Source organism: Triticum aestivum, chromosome 6D, assembly GCF_018294505.1.
Source record: "Triticum aestivum cultivar Chinese Spring chromosome 6D, IWGSC CS RefSeq v2.1, whole genome shotgun sequence".
In the NCBI taxonomy this organism is placed as follows: Eukaryota; Viridiplantae; Streptophyta; class Magnoliopsida; order Poales; family Poaceae; genus Triticum; species Triticum aestivum.
This window is the reverse complement of record NC_057811.1, coordinates 67,059,921-67,083,643: the sequence shown is the minus strand read 5'-3', so window position 1 is coordinate 67,083,643 and position 23,723 is coordinate 67,059,921. Positions and strand designations below refer to the sequence as shown.

Genomic DNA, 23,723 nt, shown 5'->3' with positions numbered 1-23,723 from the left:
GGTGGGCCTATCTTGTCGGGGGTAAATCCTCAAGTTTTTGGCAAAGTTGTGGCAAATCAACGGTGTCAAAATAAAGGAGGGCAAATCCTCAAAGTGCAGAGAAAGGTGTGGCAAATCCTCAAATTCCCCATACTATACTACCCCCTCAATCCCAATTTTGCCAAACAGTGGCATTATCATGGGTCGTCCAAACATATGTTAATTCTAACGAACCACTAGGTACAACGTAAAGACATGTAGTATTCATAGAAGTTAGTGAGCATATGGTACTGCATAGATAGATTAACACGAGACTGTCAGTCAGCGTATCCAAAAAGATTAATAAGCGGTGACATGCAAGGAAGGGAAAGGCGCATGGTTCGGGCCCGCAATGTCCCGGCACGCATCATCGATGTGGCGCGCAACCAAATCCAGCAAGGAAGGGAAGGATCCCACAAGTACCATGACCACCGCCATGAATGCATGAATCAGAGGGGAAGCTAGCAGCGAGCCCGATAAAGAAGAAAGGACGACGGAGGAGCTGCATGCATGCATGCCAATTGCTGCTGTACGAACAACGTAGTATTAATTCATGGCTCCCTAGAGATTCTATAGGGAAGAGACAAACGCAAAGCGAGCAGGGCATGGGGGAACGGTGGATTCGGCGTTGGATGGAGTGCAGCAGCGCAGGCGGATTGAAGAAGGAAAGAGAGGAGCTGATGGCGCATTTGCATGGGAGACGCTCAAGCAACAAATTACAGTATACTGGCACTATCGAGTATTACCTCTGGATTATTGGTCCTATTCGTATTTTGTGCTAAAATTTGACCATAGATTTAACTGATAAAATGTTAATGCATGTCATAAAAAATTATATCGTTGGATTCGTATTTTAACATAGCTTCTAATGATACTATTTTTTGTGACATGCACTAACATTTTGTTAATTAAATCCATGATCAAAGTTTGGCACAAAATACTCAGGGGACCAGTAAACCAGGACGGAGGTAGTAGTCCGTATTGAAATTTTCTAAAAGGGCTTATATTTAGGAACAGAGGGAGTAGTAGCTTCAGGCATGCTACACTTTAGTTACTTTTGGGTATTTTTTAACTAAAAAATTATTTTTGTTTGATAGAATTAGAAAAATATTATGGAAAAATGTTCATGTCCAAAAAGTCTCGTTAAAAAATGACAAATATTTAAATAAATGTTCATCTTACTTTTTAAAAGATAAAGAATTTTATTTAAAAAAATTCATGCGTTGGAAAGAATAAAATAGAAATACAAAAAAGGAAAAATAATAATAAAGAAAAACAACAAATTTTTTTGAGGAAATGAAGAAAAAAAGAAATGAACAGGGAAAAAACCTGCAGACGTTGGTAGAAAAAAGCATGAATGTAGCCGTAGTAGAAAAAAATGCTCAAAGAACCAGCCCATCGCAGCTCGCCCACTGTAATTAGTGTAATATTCTTCAGGGGCGGTTCCGTTTCACCCACAGCAATACCGCAAACCCTATTTGGCACCTTAAGCACAAATACAAGCATATCAACAACTGGCGTACACCCCCTCGCCCATATGCAGATTCGTTCAAGTTTGATTTTTCATAAGCCCCCTCCAGTTTTGGGAAGCATCCACAATCTTCCCAACTGGTTTTTTTCTTTTATGTGTTTTCGGTTGAATTTGGTTTTTGTCTGGTTTTATCTTCTTTGTTTCTTTTTTCCTTTATTTCGATTTCTGTTTTATATTTCTTTTCAATTTATTTTTTCATCATTAATTATTTTTCAAATTCTAAAAGATTTTTACAAATTTTTGAAGTTTAACAAAATTAATGAAACTTTTTCAGAATTCGTGAACATTTTTCATATTACGTCCTTCTTCAATTTTGTGACCATTTTTTGAATCATGAACTTTTCTCGAACTTGTGAACTTCTTCATTCGTGACTTGTTCCAATTCATTCCACACAAATAAAAAGACTTGTTCCAGTTCATGCACTTTTTAAACATTCATGGTCATTTTTCAAATTACCAAACATTTTGTTAATTCATGAACATTTTAAACATCTCTGACCATATTTTTGAACCCGCAATTTTTTTTCTAGTTCATGAGTTCTGAAAGACAATGATCGATGGTCATGTCATTGGTCAACTATTGCAGGGTTTTTATTTCTAATTTATTGACTTAAAATTTAGAAAATGATCACCGCCAATCTGGAAAACTTGAACGAAATTTAAAGTTTTGTAAATGTGATTTTAAAAAATATAGATAGCATTTAAAAAAATTTGTGACATGTAAAAAATGTTCATGCGTTTCAATAAAATGTAAAATTTAAAAAATTTAAATGTTATACGATGTAAAAAATGTTTATGTAATTCCAAAAAAATATTGTGCCATAAAAATGTACGTTACATTTAGAAAAAATGTTTAAGTGTTTCAAATACATGTTTCTGACATATTATAAAATGTTTATACAATGTAATTTTTTCGGGAAAGTTTAAAAAATTCCGTATCATTCAAAAAACGTTTAACGTGTATTTGATAAATGTTTAACACATATTCAGAAAATGTTCACAAACATGTATTTGAAAAAAATAAACTTGTATAAAAATGTTTTAGATTTATATGATAAATGCACAATGTATATGAAAAATTAGATATCAAAACATATATTTAAAAAATGTTAATCTTGTATTTGAGAAATATTAAACGTGTATAAAAAATATTCCTGTTGTATACAATTTTTTTGGGTGTGAAAAAAGTAGACATGTGTTGAAAAATAATAAATAGTAATAAACATACACAAAAGAAAACTGAAGAAAACCAAAGAAATAAACAAATAAAACCAAAGGAACCCAAAGAAAGAAAGAAGGAAAAATGAAAATGAAAATGAAAATAAAAAATATAATAAAACCGCCGTGAACGGTGAAAATTGAAAAAGGAAAAACGCGGGGAAAAAAATCGTGTAGAGGCAACAATATACTACTGTGCCGGCTCAGTAGGGTTGCACAAGAGTCTAGCCTGTGCTACGTCTGGCAATAAGCGAGACATAGCTCCCGCGCTATTCTTTACCCAGTCGAGCCGGTTTGTTTTGCTTGTCGGTCGGCCTTTTCATTTGGATTTCTCTATGTATGCCTAAAAAATATTTCTTTTTTGTGTCACATGGTCATATTGCCTCAAGAAAAATAATATGGTGATTATGACGAGTAGGCACACTGTGGCTTAGGGGCACAAACGCAAAGAGTTTCTGGGTGTTATTGACAAGGTTAAGTCGGTTTCAGTACATCAGCGACGAGAGTGACGCGTCGGCGGCTCGTTCTGGTGTCGGTAGGGTCCTCGATGTAATTTTTCTTACAGTATGCTTTGTATTTATTATGAATCTTTATAATAGATTTGATATAGATTTGAGTCATTTAAAAAAAAGGTGAATGCATCAACACGACATGCATTGCTTTCATATCTGAGAAAGTATCGTGTGCAACGACGGAACTGGTGCTCCTGATGCACCAGGGACTGACGGGCGTTGGATGAAAGAACATGGGGGCACGATCTTTGCACACAACTTGCATACAAAATCGAGCTATTTCATACATGCACTGACATTACTTTATAGGGAACCATCAAGTGCAGAAAATGACAGAAAAACAAAAAAGATCTCCAAATAGTTACTGTCTCTCACCGCATACTTGTACTTCTAGTAAGTGGCGGCACGTCAAAGGCAGGGCCTTCTAGTTCTAGACGACGCATTACCAACGTCCATATCCAAGAAAGTTCTTTCACGATTTCGTAACACAAGATTTGGGAATCATGGAATATAAAATGTCTGATGGAATGCCCCTCAGACCTGTGCTGCAACAGCAAAAGAATATATTAGAATGTTGAATCAGCAACGGAGATACTGAAGAACTAGTGACGTTTTCATTAAGTTCAGTCAAACATAGTGAGCACACATTCCATTAAGATCAGAAGAACATACAACAGATATGATGCGCCCTGTCCTTCAACAGAACTCCCAGGTACTAATCTTTTCAAATACAAGTTGTAAGCATCATATACAAACCTTATTTTAGAGTTTGCAGAGTTACATGGAAATTATTTACAGATGTAGGGTTTAGGGTTTCAAATACCAAGAAATTATTTACATGGAAACCTTATCCGTGATCAACAACCACCACCATGTGTTATATTATGTAAGCCTTTGAGTCTTGTTGGTAAGCTTTCAAATACCAAGAAATCGGAGTTCCAAAACCACTTGCTCCATTTTAGAGCATCTCCAATAGCTCCCCTATCCGGAAAAAGCCTATCGTTTAAAGGTAGTTGAGCCAAAAATCCTAATGCCAGGTTCTGCCTCATACATTCGCCTGACATTGTCATTGTATCCCAAATGGTTGATTAATGAGGTGAGCTAGTTTCCCTAAAAAAGACTACCTGGTGCAAGCAAATAATACTCCCTCTGCCCCAAAATATAAGAACGTTTTTAACACTACACTAGTGTCAAAAACGTTCTTATATTGTGGGACGGAGGGAGTATATCAGAAATCATTAGCTGCTTCGTTGCGCCTCTTCATGAATGTTTGGCAACATTAAACATTAGAGAATCGTACTAGCAGCACAGCTATATGTTACACAGTAGTCAGGGAGAGCTAGCAGAAATCAAATGTAAAATACCAAAAGCCCTAGAAATGTAGGTAATACAGAAATCCGGTGACAGCAAGAGATGATAAAAATCCATCAATTTCTTGTACAGCAGATACTTCCTCCCGGGCTTTTCACGAGATAACAACATCTTCGACAAGTCATAATTCTGCTCTATAATAACCAAGAAAAAGTCTACGGTGGCCTCGACTTCTAACAATGTTTCTTTCCTACTCATTTTGAATTGCCGGATACACTCTCCAGCAATTTCGTCATCTCAGGTCCTACGTGAATCCCGTCATCTTCGATGCGCTGACCAATGGATGGGATGGTTCTACCTGCAGCTATATAGGTCCGCACCATGCCCTCATAAGCTTCCGCATCAAGGCATTCGAGCTTCTTCAGGCGATCGCAGAAAGACTCCACACCATCAACATCCTTTGACTCTTCATAGTGCTTCAGAAATCTGCTCGTAAGCTTTTCCGACGGCACCCATTTGTGTGCCGTAAGCATCTTCTTTGCATCTCTCAAGATCTCCAGTGCCGCGGTAACATCAGATTTGTCCAAATAGAACTCGGCAAATACGTAAACCGTCCTCCCGTTGCAATGACCCTGAGACATGACGGATAGCCTCAGCTTCGTCTATCATACCCTTATCAAGGTAAGCTTTGATCATAACATTTGTTATCCTCATGTCATAATGTTTATTACTCCATTCCCACTCCTGAAAAATTTGCTGCAAAGACTCAAAGTCATCAATCATACTCAGAGCTTCAAGCATCACAAGATAGTTTTTGTTCAAGCATTTCTGGAATGTGGACTGCAAAGACTCCCAGATCCTCTTAACCTTGGTTGAATTGCCAGAATGGACAACAACTCAGCTTTGTCCATGACTTCCTCAGCTTTCTTTAGGGCCACTTCTGACTTTCCAAACAGCTCTAGTTTAATGTAACTGTTTGCCATCAAAGTGTACAAGGACCAGTGAACTGGAGCCACCTTCTCCAATTCTTCCAGGACTTTCTCTGCAGCCTCCAGGTCATTCATTGTGATATAGCTTTCTATCAAAGTGAAGTACGTAAAATTGTTAGCACTTATACCGCTTTCTCGCATTTCTTCAAATGTGGAGGGGATTTTCTCTGGCTGGCCCGCCTTTTGGTACAAAGTCATCAAGCTGTTGTACAACAGTGTATTTGGAACAATGTCCATGACTTTCATCTTCTCATAGAGTTCCAGACCTTTGCATGCCATTCCGTGTTCACCATAGCAGTTAAGCAAACATGAATAAGTTTCCTTTGACTTATCTGGAAGGCTCCAGAAATATTCTTCAGCCGCCTGTAACCCGTGCACTTTTGAAACAAGGCCAAGCCGCAGCGCTTGATGCTCAAGCGTCAACTTTGCTCCACGAGATTCCATCCAGTCCATCAACTGGGTACAAAACGACACAGTTGGTTATTACACAAGTGAACATAAAAAATATACTCTGCTCAGAAAGAGGTTGCACCAGAACAGCATATGAAATCTCTACAGATAAAAAAGATCCTTAGGAGAGACGCATTAATGCCATCACAATTTAAACCTCCACTGTTAGAACTTGAACCTTCATTTCCTATTGTGAATTCTTACTTTCCTTCCCTCTAGAACATTATTTCTCCAGGTTTTTGCCTATTTATGTGTGAGATTTGAGATCCCCGACTTAGCAGTAGAGTGTGTTACGGGTAAGCTAACAATGGCAGATTAATCACCAAAATTGGAAATTAACTCATGATACGACAAAAGGTCCCCAATCTTACCACTGAAATCAGATGCCAAGAAATGGAAAGTACAGATAGGCGATAGTGCCACCAGATATTTGTGAGAATGTGAAGGAGCCCTAGGACATCCCCTGCTATAAATAACTGGAGGGCTGTAGTTTGATGAGACATTCTGAGCTTGTGGAGAACATCGAACTTCTGTCATGTCCTTTGTTCTCCAATCTTCAGAGCTCCTCCTGGCCATAGGGCCGCTCACTTGTTTGGACTTTGTATCTACCTACAATTGGCTGATTCCTGAGATCCATAAATTGTTCAATTTCAACCAAAAGCAACTGAAGCTTGTTCCGTCTGATCCATATTAATTGTCGCTGATTTAGTACAACTTCGACAATTAATATGGATCGAGGGAGTATAATTTAGCAAACGCCCACCAGTTGCTACTTTTTGTGTAAATACAGAAAATCCAGGGTTTCGTACAGAAAACTACCAGTACATTGACAATTTGACATGTTTCTTATCGGCCCAACATTTGTGGCCTATCTGTTTTACAAAACATAACCCTTATACCAAAATAACAACAGGGCTGGCTGTCGATCCCTCTCAAATACAGCCATCTGCTTCTCTCCTCTACACGTCAGCACCTGGATGGATGCACATGCACTAAATCAACACGCGTAATGGAACCTAAAGTCACTGACTCACTGTGGTCATTTAAGTCCAAGTTTTCAATGTTTATTTATTCACAATAGTTACTTGTAAGTCGCCTGAAAATCAAATTTGGGTTAGAGGTTAGAGGTTGAAGACGATGAACAGGGAAGGTTTCAGAGGTGAAGAAGCTGATCTGGCTGCCCATCTTGCATCCGGCGGCTCACAGGGAATCAGACTGACCCAAATTTGATTTTCAGGCGACTTACATCCAGCCAATCCCTTATTTATTAAGCCACTTTAGTAAAATTCACCTCAATGCGCTAAGTCTGAGGCTAAAGACATCTTATACACAATCATCTTTTTCAGACTACGAAAAGTGAAAACTAAGGAGCCATAATAAATATTTAGGAAGAAAAGGAAGCTGCAACATCTCCTCAAAGTTCCCAGGCAGAACAGGTAGCGCCACGATATATCACCTGATTTTGCGATTATTGTTAGTATAGGACATACCATGCCCTTCCTACCTAATAGTGTTGCCCTCTGAAGCTGCAGCAATGTGCAGTGTGGCACCTAGTTTCACTTAGCGTCAGACAACAAATTACCATTGTTGTTGTTGGCAACACAATCAGTTGACCACAATCCTATTCTTCAGTCGAGAATGCAGAATGCACAATTATCCAATAGTGGCCTTAAACTAAAATTATCCACAAAGAGAATGCAAAATGGAGCTCCTTTAATGAATACCCTAGTAGGTCAATCCATCCCCTTTCCTCGCTACTCGCTTTATCCCGAACCTACTACTTTCGGCACAAATACGCATCCCGATCCAAATCAGGCCACCATTTCGCGGGGAGATTGGGGGTGGGGGGTCACCTCGAGGGCGCAAGCGTTGCTCTTGAACTTGCGGAGCTTCCGGACGTAGGCGACGATCTGGTCCGCCGAGAGCGGGCGCCTCTTGCGGAGATAGTTGTCCATCTCCGCCGCCACCATTCCCGGTGGCCTGCCGTACAGCCTCGAGATTGTCCTGTAGAGCGGGACCCACGACGGGTCAAGGTCATCCCGTCCAGGGACGGCCGACTGCGCCTGCGCCTGCGCGAGCTCGTGTGCGAATCTTGCCGGGGCAAGGGAGATGCGCGGCCGCGGCGCGGCGGCGATCGCCGTGCGCAACATGGGTGCCTGAGAGCAAGCGAAGACCCAAACGGACGCACTTTGTCCGCTTTGGTCACCCGAGCGGACCGGTGCGTACATAGGAGCTCTATGGTGGACCACCAGCAGAAAGATCAAATGGCTTAGCGCATCCTGCGCCTACTGGACCTGACTTCGTAGGATACTCTGATAGACTAGTCGAATGGCAATGGCCTAGTGATTGTATCTGCTTGCCGATTCCTATTAAGAATACGAGAGTGACAAATGAGATGGAGATCTTGGCTATTATCGGGGGTACATTACAACAAATCTTCTTTTTCTGCAGCATTGCTTCTATGATCTTAGGAGTACTAGCCGCCATGGCCCAAACGAAAGTCAAAAGAATGAGATGGCTCCCTGTGCTCTGATTGATTTTTTATATTATGATCTATCTAGGAGCAATACCAAAGTGTTTCAAAGGAGGATTACCTTGACTTAGGTCTGCCTCCGGTCTAAATTAAATCAACCTAAGTGAAATGGAGTCTCTATCGTTCCACTGCAAGCAGAAAACCACCCCTTAAACTCATTTGCTCAACATTCTTTCCACAGCAACTAGAAAAGTGGAGAAAATCCAATAAGGGGAGGTCCCGGTGAATACAAATCAATTGAAAACCGAACCCCGCATTCATGTCTCTAGCAAGGCTGTCTAAGCTAAGCGGCCATGGACCCATGGACCCGGGTCGGCCGGTGCGCCCAACAGATAGCAGATTCATTTTTCTCGTGTAAAAAAGAAGTTCTAAAAACATTTGGCCAAAATGAACATAATTTAATATAACTGAATATTAAATGGACGATCAACCGCGGGCCAAAATTTAATTTAACGTTAATAATTTTTTTAAAAACTAAAAATACGTGTGCGGTCAGCACTGCCTTAGGCGGCATCGTGGTCATCCTCTTCCCTGGGGCGGTGAGGTTGTTGAACGCCGGCACTGGCCCAGCCCAGGGGAGAACACTCCCCCACACCGCATGCGATGCCTCCTCCACCGTCTGTCCCTGATGGTTGTCCTGCCGGCGGTTGCACTACTGCTGCGCGGGCGCGCTCCTCCTCCGCCTCCCGTGCCAAGCGGCGCTCCAGCTCCATCTACCGCTCGCCGTTTTCGCACTCCTCCGCCAACGCGTGCGCCCTCCATTGTTGGAGGTGCGCGGCCTCCTGCTCCGGCGTCGCCCCAAGCCACACGGGCGGCGCGCGGACCCACTCGCTGAGCTGGGCGGTCCACTTGTACCGCTCTGGCTCGGCCTTGGGCTCGGGGAGGAGCGGCGGCAGGTGGAGGGGGGGGGGGTGACGCAGTCGTCGGCCGCGGACAGTGCGAGGGCCTTCTACAGGCCATCCCAGTTCGCGTCCTCGTCGCGCCCACTCTCCTCCAGAGCGTGCTGCATGGCGGCCCCCAGCGTGGCCTAGTAGGCCGCCTCCTCCTTCTCCGGCTCGGCCTCCGGGAGCGGTGGTGGTGGGGTTGAGCTGGACGCCGCGGTGACGCTCCTCCTCTTGCTCCATCGCAAACCAGGCCTCCCAGGTGGGAGAGTTCAGCGCGTATGTTGGGAGCCGCCGCTACTCCGGTGTCAGCAGCTCGCGATGGCTGCGCACCTCCTGTGCGTGCGCCCACGCCGACCGGGCCACCGCCGGCACCGGAATGTGGTACATGTCTAGATGTTGGGGAACGCAGTAATTTCAAAAAAAATCCTACGCACACGCAAGATCCATCTAGGTGATGCATAGCAACGAGCAGGAGAGTGTGTCCACGTACTCTCATAGACCGAAAACGGAAGCGTTATGACAACGCGGTTGATGTAGTCGTACGTCTTCACGATTCGACCGATCCTAGCACCGAACGTATGGCACCTCCGCGATCTGCACACGTTCAGCTCGGTGGCGTCCCACGAACTCTAGATCCAGCTGAGGCCGAGGGAAAGTTTTGTCAGCACGACGGCGTGATGACGATGATGATGAAGTTACCGACGCAGGGCTTCGCCTAAGCACTACAACGATATGACTGAGGTGGAAATCTATGGAGGGGGGCACCGCACACGGCTAAGACAACTGTCAACTTGTGTGTTCTAGGGTGCCCCCTGCCCTCATATATAAAGGAGCAAGGGGGAGGCCGGCCGGCCCCTAGGGCGCGCCCCCAAGAGGGGAATCCTACTAGGACTCCAAGTCCTAGTAGGAATCCACAAAGAGGGAGAGAGGGGGAAGGAAGGAAGAGGGGGGAAGGGAAGGAAAGGGGGTGCCGCCCCTTCCCCTAGTCCAATTCGGATCCAGGGGGGGCGCGGCCAGCCCCTCTTGGCCCTTCCTCTCTTCCCACTAAGGCCCATAGAGGCCCATTAGTTCCCCCGGGGCTTCTGATAAACCCCCCGGCACTCCGATATTTATCCGGTGACCCCCGGAACTCATCCGGTGTCCGAATAACATCATCCAATATATCAATCTTTATGTCCCGACCATTTTGAGACTCCTCGTCATGTCTGTGATCACATCCGGGACTCCGAACAACCTTCGGTACATCAAAACACATAAACTCATAATACCGATCGTCATCGAACGTTAAGCGCGTGGACCCTACGGGTTCGAGAACTATGTAGACATGACCGAGACTCATCTCCGGTCAATAACCAATAGCGGAACCTGGATGCTCATATTGGTTCCTACATATTCTATGAAGATCTTTATCGGTCAAACCGCATAACAACATATGTTGTTCCCTTTGTCATCGGTATGTTACTTGCCCGAGATTCGATCATCGATATCTCTATACCTAGTTCAATCTCGTTACCGGCAAGTCTCTTTACTCGTTCCGTAATGCATCATCCCATAACTAACTCATTAGTGACATTGCTTTCAAGGCTTATAGTGATGTGCATTACCGAGAGGGCCCAGAGATACCTCTCCGACAATCGGAGTGACAAATCCTAATCTCGATCTATGCCAACTCAACAAACACCATCGAAGACACCTGTAGAGCATCTTTATAATCACCCAGTTACGTGTGACGTTTGATAGCACACTAAGTGTTCCTCCGGTATTCGGGAGTTGCATAATCTCATAGTCATAGGAACATGTATAAGTCATGAAGAAAGCAATAACAACATACTAAAACGATCATCGTGCTAAGCTAATGGATGGGTCTTGTCAATCACATCATTCTCTAATGATGTGATCCCGTTAATCAAATGACAACTCATGTCTATGGCTAGGAAACTTAACCATCTTTGATTAACGAGCTAGTCAAGTAGAGGCATACTAGTGACACTCTGTTTGTCTATGTATTCACACCTGTACCAAGTTTCCGGTTAATACAATTCTAGCATGAATAATAAACATTTATCATGATATAAGGAAATATAAATAACAACTTTATTATTGCCTCTAGGGCATATTTCCTTCAGTCTCCCACTTGCACTAGAGTCAATAATCTAGATTACATAGTAATGATTCTAACACCCATGGAGTCTTGGTGCTGATCATGTTTTGCTCGTGAGAGAGGCTTAGTCAACGGGTCTGCAACATTCAGATCCCTATGTATCTTGAAAATCTCTATGTCCCCTTCCGACACTTGATGACAGATGGAATTGAAGCATCTCTTGATGTGCTTGGTTCTCTTGTGAAATCTGGATTCCTTCGCCAAGGCAATTGCTCCAGTATTGTCACAAAAGATTTTCATTGGAACCGATGCACTAGGTATGACACCTAGATCGGATATGAACTCCTTCATTTGCTGCTTCCGAAGCAGCTATGTATTCCACTTCACATGTAGATCCCTCCACGACGCTTTGCTTAGAACTGCACCAACTGATAACTCCACCATTCAATATAAACACGTATCCGGTCTGCGACTTAGAGTCATCCGGTTCAGTGTCAAAGCTTGCATCGACGTAACCTTTTACGACGAGCTCTTTGTCACCTCCATAAACGGGAAACATATCCTTAGTCCTTTTCAGGTATTTCAGGATGTTCTTGACCGCTGTCCAGTGATCCATTCCTGGATTACTTTGGTACCTCCCTAGTATATGAAGGAAATATGCCCTAGAGGCAATAATAAAGTTATTATTTATTTCCTTATATCATGATAAATGTTTATTATTCATGCTAGAATTGTATTACCGGAAACATAATACATGTGTGAATACATAGACAAACAGAGTGTCACTAGTATGCCTCTACTTGACTAGCTCGTTGATCAAAGATGGTTATGTTTCCTAACCATAGACATGAGTTGTTATTTGATTAACGGGATCACATCATTAGGAGAATGATGTGATTGACTTGACCCATTCCGTTAGCTTAGCACTCGATCGTTTAGTATGTTGCTATTGCTTTCTTCATGACTTATACATGTTCCTATGACTATGAGATTATGCAACTCCCGTTTACCGGAGGAACACTTTGTGTGCTACCAAACGTCACAACGTAACTGGGTGATTATAAAGGTGCTCTACAGGTGTCTCCAAAGGTACTTGTTGGGTTGGCGTATTTCGAGATTAGGATTTGTCACTCCGATTGTCGGAGAGGTATCTCTGGGCCCACTCAGTAATACACATCACTATAAGCCTTGCAAGCATTGTGACTAATGAGTTAGTTGCGGGATGATGTATTACGGAACGAGTAAAGAGACTTGCCGGTAACGAGATTGAACTAGGTATCGAGATACCGACAATCGAATCTCGGGCAAGTAACATACCGATGACAAAGGGAACAACGTATGTTGTTATGCGGTCTGACCGATAAAGATCTTAGTAGAATATGTAGGAACCAATATGAGCATCCAGGTTCCGCTATTGGTTATTGACCGGAGAGGTGTCTCGGTCATGTCTACATAGTTCTCGAACCCGTAGGGTCCGCACGCTTAACGTTACGATGACAGTTATATTATGAGTTTATATGTTTTGATGTACCAAAGGTTGTTCGGAGTCCCGGATGTGATCACGGACATGACGAGGAGTCTCGAAATGGTCGAGACATAAAGATTGATATATTGGAAGCCTATGTTTGGACATCGGAAGTGTTCCGGGTGAAATCGGGATTTTTCCGGAGTACCGGGAGGTTACCGGAACCCCCCGGTAACTTAATGGGCCTTAGTGGGCCTAGGTGGAAGAGAGGAGAGGAGGCCAGGGCAGGGCCGCGCGCCCCTCCCCCCAGTCCGAATAGGACAAGGAGAGGGGGGCGGCGCCCCCCCTTCCTTCCTCCCCTCCACCTCTTCCCCCTTTCTCTCCTAGTCCAACATGGAAAAGGGGGGGGGAGTCCTACTCCCGGTAGGAGTAGGACTCCTCCTGGCGCGCCTCTCCTCTAGGCCGGCCGAACCCCCCCTTGCACCTTTATATACGGGGGCAGGGGGGCACCTCTAGACACACAATTGATCAACGATCTTTTAGCCGTGTGCGGTGCCCCCCTCCACCATATTACACCTCGATAATATCGTAGCGGTGCTTAGGCGAAGCCCTGCGTCGGTAGAACATCATCATCGTCACCACGCGGTCGTGCTGACGAAACTCTCCCTCAACACTCGGCTGGATCGGAGTTCGAGGGACGTCATCGAGCTGAACGTGTGCTGAACTAGGAGGTGCCGTGCGTTCGGTACTTGATCGGTCGGATCGTGAAGACATATGACTACATCAACCGCATTGTGTTAACGCTTCCGCTTTCGGTCTACGAGGGTATGTGGACAACACTCTCCCCTCTCGTTGCTATGCATCACCATGAGATTGCGTGTGCGTAGGAATTTTTTTGAAATTACTACGTTCCCCAATAGTGGTATCAGAGCCTGGTTTTATGCGTTGATGTTATATGCACGAGTAGAACACACATGAGTTGTGGGCGATATAAGTCATACTGCTTACCAACATGTCATATTTTGGTTCAGCGGTATTGTGAGATGAAGCGGCCCGGACCGACATTACGTGTACGCTTACGCGAGACTGGTTTCACCGTCGCGAGCACTCGTTGCTTAAAGGTGACTGGCGGGTGTCTGTCTCTCTCACTTTAGTTGAACCGAGTGTGGCTACGCCTGGTCCTTGCGAAGGTTAAAACATCACCAACTTGACAAACTATCGTTGTGGTTTTGATGCGTAGGTAAGAACGGTTCTTGCTAAGCCCGTAGCAGCCACGTAAAACTTGCAACAACAAAGTAGAGGATGTCTAACTTGTTTTCGCAGGGCATGTTGTGATGTGATATGGTCAAGACATGATGCTATATTTTATTGTATGAGATGATCATGTTTTGTAACCGAGTTATCGGCAACTGGCAGGAGCCATATGGTTGTCGCTTTATTGTATGCAATGCAATCGCCATGTAATTGTTTTACTTTATCACTAAGCAGTAGCAATAGTTGTAAAAGCAATAGGTGGCGAGACGAAAACGATGCTACGATGGAGATCAAGGTGTCGCGCCGGTGACGATGGTGATCATGACGGTGCTTCGGAGATGGAGATCACAAGCACAAGATGATGATGGCCATATCATATCACTTATATTGATTGCATGTGATGTTTATCTTTTATGCATCTTATCTTGCTTTGATTGACGGTAGCATTATAAGATAATCTCTCACTAAAATTTCAAGATAAAAGTGTTCTCCCTGAGTATGCACCGTTGTGAAAGTTCTTCGTGCTGAGACACCACGTGATGATCGGGTGTGATAGGCTCTACGTTCAAATACAACGGGTGCAAAACAGTTGCACATGCGGAATACTCAGGTTAAACTTGACGAGCCTAGCATATGCAGATATGGCCTCGGAACACTGAGACCGAAAGGTTGAGCGTGAATCATATAGTAGATATGATCAACATAGTGATGTTCACCATTGAAAACTACTCCATTTCACGTGATGATCGGTTATGGTTTAGTTGATTTGGATCACGTAATCACTTAGATGATTAGAGAGATGTCTATCTAAGTGGGAGTTCTTAAGTAATATGATTAGTAGAACTTAAATTTATCATGAACTTAGTACCTGATAGTATCTTGCTTGTCTATGTTAATTGTAGATAGATGGCCCGTGCTGTTGTTCCGTTGAATTTTAATGCGTTCCTTGAGAAAGCAAAGTTGAAAGATGATGGTAGCAATTACACAGACTGGGTCCGTAACTTGAGGATTATCCTCATTGCTGCACAGAAGAATTACGTCCTGGAAGCACCGCTGGGTGCCAGGCCTGCTGCAAGAGCAACGCCAGAAGTTATGAACGTCTGGCAGAGCAAAGCTGATGACTACTCGATAGTTCAGTGTGCCATGCTTTACGGCTTAGAACCGGGTCTTCAACGACGTTTTGAACGTCATGGATCATATGAGATGTTCCAGGAGTTGAAGTTAATATTTCAAGCAAATGCCCGGATTAAGAGATATGAAGTCTCCAATAAGTTCTACAGCTGCAAGATGGAAGAGAATAGTTCTGTCAGTGAGCATATACTCAAAATGTCTGGGTATAATAATCACTTGATTCAACTGGGAGTTAATCTTCCGGTTGATAGCGTCATTGACAGAATTCTTCAATCACTGCCACCAAGCTACAAGAGCTTCGTGATGAACTATAACATGCAAGGGATGAATAAAACAATTCCCAAGTTCTTCGCAATGCTAAAGGCGGCGGAGGTAGAAATCAAAAAGGAGCATCAAGTGTTGATGGTCAATAAGACCACTAGTTTCAAGAAAAAGGGCAAAGGGAAGAAGAAGGGGAACTTCAAGAAGAACAGCAAGCAAGTTGCTGTTCAGGAGAAGAAACCCAAGTCTGGACCTAAGCCTGAGACTGAGTGCTTCTACTGCAAGCAGACTGGTCACTGGAAGCGGAACTGCCCCAAGTATTTGGCGGATAAGAAGGATGGCAAGGTGAACAAAGGTATATGTGATATACATGTTATTGATGTGTACCTTACTAATGCTCGTAGTAGCACCTGGGTATTTGATACTGGTTCTGTTGCTAATTGTAATGCCCACGATGCGGCTATATCTCCCACGTGTCGAGGCACGACTTAGAGGCATAACCGCATAGTGGTTTTGTCGCAAGAAGGGTCATCTTCACACAATCCCATGTAATGAACAAGAATGGGATAAAGAGTTGGCTTACAATCGCCACTTCACACAATACATGAATATAATTCATACATCATCCAAAATACAATCATATAGACCGACTACGGTCAAAATCCAGATGAAAATAAGACAACCCCAAATGCTAGATCCCCGATCGTCCCAACTGGGCTCCACTACTGATCATCAGGAAAAGACACATAGTAACGACCACGTTCCTCGTCGAACTCCCACTTGAGATCGACGCCATCATCTGCACTGGCATCGTCGGCACCTGCAACTGTTTTGGTAGAATCTGTGAGTCACGAGGACTCAGCAATCTCACACCCACGAGATCAAGACTATTTAAGCTTGTAGGAAAGGATGGTGTAATAAGGTGGAGCTGCAGCGGCAAAAACATATATGGTGGCTAGCATACGCAAGAAAGAGCGGGAAGAGAAGCAAAGGAACGGTCGTCATCTAGCAATGACCAAGAAGTGATCCTGAACTTGTCGTGGAATTGTCACGGCAGATGTCCTCAAGCTAGGACTTAGTCGTGGAGCCATCGCCGCTAGGAAGCTTGAAGGGGTTAACGGGACAAGGAACACGAGGGTTTATACTGGTTCGGCCCCTTACGGCGAAGGTAAAAGCCTACGTCCAGTTGAGGTGGTATTGATTAGGGTTTCGATGACCAGGGAGCTTAACTACTATGCCTGGCTCTCGATGAGATCTTTCTTGCCCCTAAACCGCCGCCGGGTCGTCCCTTTATATAGAGAGGTTGACGCCCCGCAGCTCTCAGAGTCCCGGCCGGCTCATAAGAGTGTCCGGGTCGGATTCTCAACTATTCTTGCCTTACACTACAAGTTCTACCATAATGATGGTTGTAGCTACGGGCCTTAAGCCATATCCGGGTCTTAAGCCCATCTTTGGCCCACCGTCTTCAAGCTTGTCGCCGGGCTTCAAGTGATGACCCTTATGAGTAACCCGGCCCCTTCTGGCGGGTGACTCTAAGGTTTATATCCTCAACATTAGGCCCCAGATTGATTTGAGTTGGCTCATGTCAATCTTCAATTCTTTCGACAGAAAATCTCCGGCTTACAATTGTGTGAAGGCCATAACCCGGCGTGACGTCATTCTTTGGACTCCGGGTAATCCGCCGTGACATCATCTTCCATTAAGTCCATTTTTTATTCCACCAGATCCGCAACGGATCTTATCTTTTACCGCCGTCCCGAAAATCGAGGCGCCTCTCAGGCGAGATAACCGCGCCGTGGCCTCCTCGTTTCTCGCGCCCACTTATGGGTCTGGCCTTATAAATAGCCCGACCCTCGGGTCTTTCTCATTCTCCTTCTTCTGTCATCTCCTTCCTCTCGCTACTGTTCTTCCGCTCGAGCTCTGTTGCCGTCGCCGCCGCGGGTCTTCTCGTCCTCACCGACTCCGGCCGCTGCATCAACCTGTTGTGTCCAGAGAGAACGGCGGCGCCCTCTGTGACTCACCAGCACCTGTAAGTCCTGGCTGCCCGGTAGAACAGATCTGCGGTAGGGTTCGTCCTGTTCTTCCGTGTTCTTCGCCGTCGCCCACGAGCTGTTGGTAGTTTTTATTTTTACTGCCCTTCTTGATCTTAGACCTGTATAGACCTGCCGCGGTAGCTGTTTGGCACCCATTTCAAATGCAAGTAGACCTCTTTTGACTGCATAAAGGCCCCGTTCGAGCCCAAGAACTTCCCTCGCGTCTGTTTTTAGGTCTAGAAAACTTTCCTTTTAGCCGACCGTTTTGATCCAAATTATTTACTGTAATGTGTGAAAACTGTTTTCACCACACTTAGTAAAAAACTGCACCCATTGAGTCATGGCGGTTTACATTTCCGGTTTAAAGAAACCATGCGCCGTAGGACCTTCCGGCTCAAAGGAGTCACGCGTCGTAAAAATTTCCGGCTTTCCAGCGACAAGGTCGTAGACAATCGAATCACTCTTAACACCTTTTCAGCGGCTTAGATAACCCGATGTACTTAGATATATGTCATTAGGCCCCTCCATAAGCCGCCACTTTAACACTGAACTGTAAATTTCCTCCGGCTTATAATTAAACCGGGCATGTTTCCTTTTGTCATAGGCTTCCGACTTTCACCATGCCTCCCAAAGCTCCTAAAGCACCCATCACTTGAAATTGGATGAGGTCCAACGTCACGGACGAGACCTTAACGGATTTCATGAAGTCAGGGTACCTGCCTAAAAAGGACGTCATGTCCTACCGTGCCCCTGACCCGTCAGAGGAGAGACCACAGCCAAAGGACGGGGAGGTAGTGATTTTTGCGGATCACATGAGCCGGGGCTTCGCACCGCCCGGCTCAAAGTTCTTTAGAGACGTGCTGAACTTCTTTGACCTGCGGCCACAAGATATAGGACCCAATTCTGTGTCCAACATATGCAATTTCCAAGTATTCTGCGAGGTCTACCTCGGTGAAGAGCCCAACCTGCTGCTCTTCAGAGAGCTCTTCTACCTGAACCGCCAGAACGAGTGCGCCAACGGGCCAAGTTTGGAACTTGGTAGAATCTCCATTCAGCGACGGAGGGACTGTCTTTTCCCTTACGCCGAGCCGCCAAGCCACCCAAAGGACTGGAACCAGACGTGGTTTTATTGCCAAGACACGTCGCCGGCTGACGAGAGTCCGCTGCCTGGCTTTCGCCCCTCACGTCTGGAACCAACACACCCTCTGTCAGACAAGCTGACTCAAGCGGAGCGCCAACCTCTGCTCCCCACTATCAACAAGATCAAGGCTCTCCTGGGCAATGGTCTCAATGGAATTGACCTGGTCCGAGTCTGGATCTCCTGGCGGGTGATCCCATTGAGCCGCCGCCCCAGCTTAATGTGTGAGTACACGGGCCGAATGGATGATCCCCTGAGACACAGCCGCAACGATCTTCCTGAAGACGTTGCTGAGGACATGACCAAGGCTCTTTTGAACGAGAGCTTGGCAGACTGCGGGAGGACCGGGTTAGCCCCCTTCTGCAAGACCAACCCAGCCCCAGCGGTAAGCCGCTGATCTGAACATCTTACCTTCTTCTATAGATAACCGCCATCTGAATATTTAAGAAATCATCATTGTATTTTTCAGGCTGATGACAAATTCTGGAAGGTCAAATATGACCATGAGGCGGCCAAGAAGGCCAGGAAGGCTAAGAAAGCCGCCAAAAAAGCCGCTCCCCGCAAGAAGGGAAGTAGGCCTACTGCTTCAGAGCTGCTGCAATTAAGCGACAGCTCCGAGTCAGAGGTAACCCCTGAACCTGTAATCTTTTGTTGTATTTGTTGTTTTATTTCTGGCTGCCTTATCAATGCTGGTCATCAACAGGACGACACCGGAGCAAGTAACCCGGTGGTTGAAGAGGTAATGATACTTTCCTCCGACTCGGAGCCCTTGCCAAGGCTGAAAGTCCGAAGGGTAACCCGGAAAGTAAGATTTTCACATCCTTTAGCTTATCAAGATCCTCAATTTCTTTTGAAGCAACAGATTCATGAGAGCCGGCGGCACACCTGGACCAACAAGGACGCCGACCTCTCTTCCGGCTTACCTGACGCGTCGAGGAAACGCCGGACCGAGGTGATCTCAAACTTGTACCCTTTTCATCCTTTGGCGGGTGTTATACATCAACCGCTCAACTCTTCTGACTCAAATTATCAGGAAACTTCCCCCTCTTCTGGCGACTCTATGCAGTCGAACCTGCCGGCTTTCAAGACCGTGCCCGGGTAATGATGATCATCTCATGTTGTACTTGTATTTACTTACACTTTTGTGCTTAACCTTTTTGTCTTTTCAGTGCCCAAGCAAAACTCAGCAAAAGGGCGAAGAAGAACAAGCCGGTCGAAGAGCCGGACTTGCCTGAACCGGAGGTAGCCGCTCAAGAAACGCCAGCTGCCTCTGCTCCTGAAGCTACTGCTCCAACCGATAAGCCAATAGCAGAAGCTTCTGCTAACCCGGAGGCCTCCAGCTCGGCTCAACCAGCAGATGACCCGGATGTGGTAATCACCCGGACGGAATTTGTTGAGCCGGGGAGACCTACTGCGCTGGCCAAGTGCTCCGCTAAGGAGGAGTTGCTAGCGCACCGCCGGGCCAATCTGGACCTCACCGAATATGCCAATCTGAGCATCGGAGAGATCGTCTCCGGCTATGTTAGTCAGGTGCACAAGAGCCGGGACTTAGAGATTGCCATGGTGAACCAGATTCAGCAGAAGTCTGAGGTATCACTCTTCTTTCTTCTTACTTACTGCATAGTTATCTTGTTATTCTTACCATGCTCTAGCCCCCAAGTCTACTACTTATGATAGAATATGTTGTAGACTTAAGTTCCGGCTTACTCGTTTGAACCGGTAACTTGTAAATAGAAACGTTCGATATGCATTAGCCCCCAAGTGCCAAGTGTCTTTGCTTGGAAAGTGCTTGGGACTTTTAAAATTGCATAGTAACTGTTCATCCTATGACCCGGAAATTATGCAGGCTGCTGGCAAGAAGTTTGAAGCTGACATCTCCGATCTCAAGACCCGTCTGAAGACGCAAGAAACTGAGACCCGGAAAGCCAATGCAAAATTTGTGTCCAGTATTGCTGCGCAAGAAAAGCTGAAGACGGACTTTGACGCTGAACGGAAAGCTTGGGCCGAAGAAAAGGCTACTCCGGTGAACCGGGCTGAACAGGCGGAGAAGGCTCTGGCAGAGAAGACCGCCGAACTCTCCGGCTTAAAGCGCCAAGTGTCCCAGATGGTTGCCGCAATCTTCGGTAAGTCATTCCACCGGCTTTCGTCCAGTTCATAATTTTTATGCCTCGTAACCCATCATTGCCGGCGGCTTATCTTACTCTGTTAAACAGGTCCCAGAAGCACCAACCTCAACCAAAGTGTGGTAACTAAGCTGAAGGCCGTGTACACCCTGGTGGAGCAACTCTACACCGGGTCACAGCGCGCCTTGGCCGTGGTGGCCCTATCAAATGAGGTGCCGACTCATCTGGCGGAAGTTCTTCGCCGGCTTGCCATTCTACCCCAATGTGTCCAAGAGCTGCGGCGGGCCTCTGCAAGAGCCGGAGCGATCGCCGCTCTGAGCCGGGCCAAGGCTTTCCTTCCAGAGTTAGACCCGGCGGACATTGCCCTCGGTTATCCCAGTTTGAAGGAAGACGGCACACCCTTCGACCAAAGGGACTTTGCAGCCTGTGTGAAGATCGTGCGCCCGGTGGCCACCCTCATCGGAAACGACACAGATCTGACCAAGTACCAGCTGGGTTACAATGCAGAAAATCAGAGGATCCCCACTCCGCGTTACGAAGCCATCAACTTAATCCCGCCGACTCGTAAGCACACATTTGCCCCGGAAGTTGACCCGGCCGGGTTAATTGACGAGGAAGCTCAATTTGAAGCTCTGAGCGACATTGACTGGAAGTCGTCAACTTTCCAGGTCTTGGGAACAGCCGGAGGAGAGGAGAGGGATGAGCCGGAGACTTCAACTCAGCAAGCATCGTAACTCTGCAGGCGGCTTACTAAACAATGCTTCACCCTTTTGGACTCAATGAGTCTTGTAATAGAGTAGGACCAACACTTTAACTTTGCCGTGCCATCGTGCACGCGTTGAATGCTGAAGTCCATTGAAGTTGTCTCCTTTATATTTCCCCGGGTCATAATCCATCATTCATTTTCCTTAAGCTCAAACAGTTGCCTTTAACTATCCTGCATAGAAGGACAAATCACAAGTCTCTAAACAGCTTACCGCACTGAGAATCATAGTTTTAGACATATAACCCGGAAGATGAATAAAAAAAGACTGGTCCTCAATTATGCCTTTGATATACCCGCAATAACACACTTACCGGCCTGCAAGCACACTGCCGGCTTATATAACCCGGGTAATAAGGTTGGTACCTCAATTTCGGTTTACCAGTCTTAAGAACGCCGATTGTATTCGACTAGTACTGTAAATCAAAGTTTAAGCCGGCAAAGTGAGACCCGCCGTGCATACTTGAAATAATCAGAAGAACTTGCTATAAGTCAGAAAAACTCAGAGGCTTCCGGTTCGAATACGTCCAGAGACCCGTCCCAAAGGGGTTATGCTAAGATTCGAATGCGATCATGTAGCCCCCAGTGGGTGTGGCGATGCCAATCAAGAGGGTACCGACAGCTATGTTCTCTTTGGTTCGAATACGACCCATGTTTGAACAGGAAGCCCCCAAATGATCTTAAGAATTGTTTAACGACGCTGATTCGAATACGATCCACGTCGGTTCCCAAAGGGGTTAAACTATGATTCAGATATGATCAAAGAAAACTCCCCAATGAGCTCGGCACTTTTGCCAATCAAATGGGTATCGACAGCTATGTTCTCTTTGGTTCGAATACGACCTATGTTTGAACAGGAAGCCCCCAAGTGACCATATTGTGTATGGCTAGATTCGAATACGATCATAAGCCGGACCCTCCTTCAAATTATCATATGATCTTGTAATGAAAACAACACGTTTATCTTTGGAGGAGAAAAAAGGACAGAGGTCCCGCTTTATTGCTTATCATAATATATACATGGCTTAGGGAAATATGTACATTATGAGAGCCGGTGGCTTAAGTGTAATAAGGCCGAAGCTGAGCTATGTTCCACGGCCGACGGGTCTCTTCCTCAGACTTACGTGAATCTTTGTGCTCCCGAATGTCAATGAGGTAATATGACCCGTTGTGCAAATTCTTGCTGACCACAAAAGGCCCTTCCCAAGGCGGGGATAGCTTGTGCGCATCTGTTTGATCTTGGATGAGCCGGAGCACCAGATCGCCTTCCTGGAAGACCCGAGATTTAACCCGGCGACTATGATAACGGCGCAGGTCCTGTTGGTAAATCGCTGAGCGAGCTGCTGCCACATCACGCTGTTCATCCAACAAGTCAAGAGCATCTTGGCGCGCCTGTTCATTATCCACCTCAACATAAGCCGCCACTCGAGGTGAGTCATGACGGATGTCACTGGGGAGGACTGCTTCCGCTCCATAAACCATGAAGAAAGGCGTGAAACCTGTAGACCTGTTAGGAGTAGTGTTGATGCTCCACAACACGGAGGGTAACTCCTCCACCCAACAACCCGGCGTCCGTTGTAAAGGGACCAAAAGCCGGGGTTTGATGCCTTTCAGAATCTCCTGATTAGCCCTCTCAGCTTGACCATTGGATTGAGGGTGAGCCACTGATGAAACATCAAGTCTAATATGCTCTCGTTGACAAAACTCCTCCATGGCGCCTTTGGATAAATTGGTACCATTGTCAGTTATAATGCTGTGTGGAAAGCCAAAGCGAAAGATCACCTTTTTCATAAACTGAACTGCCGTGGCTGCATCACACTTGCTAACTGGCTCTGCTTCAACCCACTTGGTAAACTTGTCAACTGCCACCAAGAGGTGGGTCTTCTTATCCTTAGACCTTTTAAAAGGCCCAACCATATCAAGCCCCCAGACCGCAAAGGGCCAAGTAATTGGGATCATCCTCAGCTCCTGAGCCGGCACATGAGCCCATCCCTTTGGCAACCATCAC

At 45.6% G+C, this 23,723-nt stretch overlaps 1 pseudogene; it reads right to left on the bottom strand.

The window, feature by feature from the left end:
• Window positions 1–4,538: 4,538 nt before the first annotated feature.
• On the bottom strand, window positions 4,539–8,259 carry LOC123143573 (pentatricopeptide repeat-containing protein At4g01990, mitochondrial-like; annotated as a pseudogene).
• Between the last annotated feature and the right edge of the window lie 15,464 nt (window positions 8,260–23,723).